We start from the raw sequence: 3,891 nt of genomic DNA on the forward strand, positions 1-3,891 counted from the left end.
AATCCAGTTCCATATTTCTAAACATTCCAGACAGAGGACCCTATGTTTGATAGTAAACTGCCAAAAGAGACCCACTAATCCATGTAACTCAAGTTAATTACTGAATTTCTCTTACATGTAGTAATGGTGAATCAAGACCGCTTGCCCTTCTCAAACACCCTCTCTAGTTAGTTATTCCCACCTGCTCTTCCCTCATATGCATATTAATCACTATACTGCAAAACAAAAACATTCCCACTCTCTCTACAATGTGTGTGAGGCAGCACTTAGTGATTTTGGCGGTGCACAGGAAGTCGATGCCAGTTAAGGTTAGCGATCAGTAGCCACGCAAACAGCCAACACCAAGAACCACCACCCCGCACTATATCACACCTTAACCTGATCCTCACCTTCATGGTTCTTAAGTTCTTATTTTAGAAGGCCAATAATCATTACCAAATGTTGGGTGCTTTAACTGATATCTTGAATTTTGATGCAGTATCTGGTAATTTCCTTTGGTTGGTTTCAAACTTTCAATAAGAAACCAACACATCCAAGCAATTCACCTACCGAGTAACTTGAGAGTGAGATCAACCAACAACAGCAAACGCCAAACGTCCCACATGATGCATAGCATTGCTATTCATGATGATATTAGATTACCATAACTCTCATTCATGAATCTGTCAAAACTGAATGACAAAATAAAATAGAAAATAACCATAACTAGAAGATCAAGCAACTCATATTCTTCATGTTAGAGCATCAACAAGAAGATTTGCCATGAAAAATTGAACATAAAGCAGTACTCTAATTGCTCCATTCTGAACACAAACAAAAAACATAAACCCCATTGCATATGCCATAAAAGAGTTGTGAACATCACAGTAGAGTTTACATTCTTGTTTCTAACATCAAAATCTTCACAATGAAGTGATGAACACGTGAAAAGGAAATTAGAAGAGACAGACAGTCATAACTCGAGCAAAATTCTTAACATAAGTTATCAGATTTACTCGAGCATGAAACCATCAGCACTGAAACACGTCGGCAGATGCAAAAATGGGCTGGGATGGGCAAGGCAGCTGCCATGGTTTCAAAAGTGGGTCCGGAATTTCCGGGATATCCATTGCCAGTCCACTGAAATCTTCCAGGAAATGAAGCACAGAGTTCAGATACTGGAGCCTTTCAGTCAGCTCCTTCACCTGAGCTCGCAAGACAGCATTCTGGCCTTCAATCCCTTGATACTGTTGTGTTGTTGCCTCAATACTTGATATCATCCGGTTGTTTTCGCTCTGAAGACGAGACACTTGGCTTAGCAGATCGTCCACATGTTGTTGCTTCTTCATCCTAGACCGCCTAGCTGACTCCCGATTCGACAGCATCCGCTTCCGCTTCCGCTGATCAATTACAGGTCGAGGATCTCCTTCTGATCCAGAACTGCTCTGCGTATAACGTGCTTGTGCAGGTGCGGAGGCCGCAGATTTTGCCTCGTCATCGGTGGTTTTGAATTGAAATGGGGCAGACATAGATCTTATTCACAAGAATCTCAAATGATAGTAAGGACTTGTTGCAGAATCAATAGGCACTAAAGGAAACTTGGATCAGATCGTGAAAACTCAGTTCATGAGAAGACGTAGAACCAGTAGAGGAAGACAACAGAGAAGGACTGAACCATATGGATCCGGGGGATGCGAGTAGGGAAGCTCATACAGGCCAGGAGGAAGTTGCGGCTGTGTAGCCTGATCCGGGAAACATGAAGAAACCTGCTCTGCATTGAACAACAGTAGGGTACATCAATTTTCAAGTTTTTCAAGAATCTTCAATCGGGCAAACAGATCTAGCTAACAAAATGCGGGCACAACTCTGGCACAAGAAACTGGAAATGCGGCATCACAATGAAAGGAGCTACCGGAAAAACAGAGAAACACAACATAATGACCAAGGGATCAACATCTTCCCAAAATCAAATGACCAAGAAGATCCTATACATTTGACAGAAAAAAGTAGACAACCAATCATATAGATCAAATGGCAGCCAGACAGATCAGCAAGAAAAACCAATATTTAGAGAAACAGAAAACTCAAAAAAGAGCATCATTATTAATAAAGATGAAAACACCGTAAATAAAAAGGTCATCATATCCATGGAATCAACCAAGAAATAAACAATACCCTAAAAATTAATCTTTCCCATACAAAAATCAAAAGGAAAACCAAACAAGATTATGGGTTTTTCAACATGTACAGAAGCAATCCATAAAAAACTCAAATGGGCTTTTCTCCTATAAACCACTAAGAAAGAAAACATCAAACATAAGTCCCCAAAACGAAATAAGAAAACCCAGAACAAGATTTTCCCTCAAACCCCCAAAAGAAAAGATAAAAACAACAGAAACTAAAGAAAGAAGAGAAAGAGCAAAAATTACCACAAGGAAACCAACAAATAAATGAAACCAAAAGCACCAAGAAAAAAAAAATCAAGGAAGATGAAAAGAAGGGTAGAGGGATAGATGGAGGGAAGGAGGTCACAAAAGGCTCTCAGAAGGGGTATTTATAGATTCAAGGCAGGTGGGTTATTCAGTATATTAATAGCAAAAAGTGGGTTTTTTTTTTCAGGAAACAAAAGGGAACCCACCTACCACCTATGGTTGCACATGGTGGTTGACAACTAGAAATATTCATTGATAAAATAAAAAAAATAACAAAATCGTGCCAACTTGCCGACTGCTCAGATAAAAAGCGTGCCGGATCAAACTCCACTGGCCCACGAGTGTGTAGCATTAAAATTGTGCATCAAGCACCTGATCGCCCTCCATCGGGTTTTAGAACTTACACCTGACAAGCCTATCCCAAGATGGAGGGTGATCAGGTGCATATTCCTAGACTTTTGTGCTATCGTATTGCACGTGATCTTACTGAAACCCCACTCGGGTTTTCCTCTCTTTTACTAGAGTCCCTTGTCATAAAAAAAAAAAAAAATCATTTCTGAATTATAACCACACATTTTTTTGGAGCGAAGCTGAAACGACAAGGTGGCTCATTTTCCAAAAACTCTCCTTGCAATAACGAGCCCAAAATGATTTGGTAACCCGGTGACAGTTTTAAAGAACAAGTCTGGCAGCAATGTGTTGCCACGTTCATAAGAATTCTTTCTTTGTCAAAAATCTCTCTTTGGCTTTTTTTAGTGAACCAGCCGTGCCAACTTGACTTACGTTGAGGGAGACACCTATGAGAATTGAACCTAGACTGCCCCCCCTCAAACGGCCTAGGCCCCAGCCCACCTGGCCAAACCCCTTGGGTCTCTTGCTTTTTTTGCTTTTGCTCATGATAAAAGTTAGGCTGTTTTACAAGCATAACCTTCCTAACATTATTTTTTTTATTTTACTTTTTTAAGTTTTAATGATAAATTTCAAAAAATATGTAAATAAATTTGTCATAGGGACACACTATTTGGGAGTGTATGTCTATGGTGACAAGAGTGGAGACACTCGGACATGTATGGATATTATTTTAGTATTTTTTTTAAATAATATTTTAATGTATTTTATTATTTCATTGTAAATGCATTGTTACTATTAAAATGTCAAAAAACATTAAAATAATATTTTAATGTTTTTTATTGAATTTGTAAGTTGAACTAGAACCATGAGTCTTCATGTCGACGTATCCTTGTGACAGGAATGAATATGTGCATGATATTTCAAGAAGGTTAAGAGAGTTTACCATATTATACAACTTTTTAAGACATCAAGTGCATGATATTTTAAAAAATGGAGTTTTTCACGTTGTAGCACTTGAAAATAATATCATTGACAAATGATAATTCATATTAAACAATTAAACAATTTTCTAAAATATGTTTAAAAATAAAAACCCTAAAAAAAACATGACTCCTCCATCTAATAAGTT

The 3,891-nt window shown here is 38.1% G+C and overlaps 1 pseudogene across 1 annotated transcript; it reads right to left on the minus strand.

Annotated features, from left to right (window-relative positions):
* Window positions 1-770: 770 nt before the first annotated feature.
* On the minus strand, window positions 771-2,509 carry LOC149846263 (bZIP transcription factor 53 pseudogene; annotated as a pseudogene). The gene is made up of 2 exons (XR_016430511.1): window positions 2,409-2,509; window positions 771-1,750 (listed from the first exon to the last, which is right to left on the minus strand). The product of XR_016430511.1 is annotated as a bZIP transcription factor 53 pseudogene (transcript).
* Window positions 2,510-3,891: the final 1,382 nt, after the last annotated feature.

This window comes from Nuphar pumila, chromosome 2 (genome assembly GCF_984573655.1).
Source record: "Nuphar pumila chromosome 2, dmNupPumi1.hap1.1, whole genome shotgun sequence".
Lineage (NCBI taxonomy): Eukaryota > Viridiplantae > Streptophyta > Magnoliopsida > Nymphaeales > Nymphaeaceae > Nuphar > Nuphar pumila.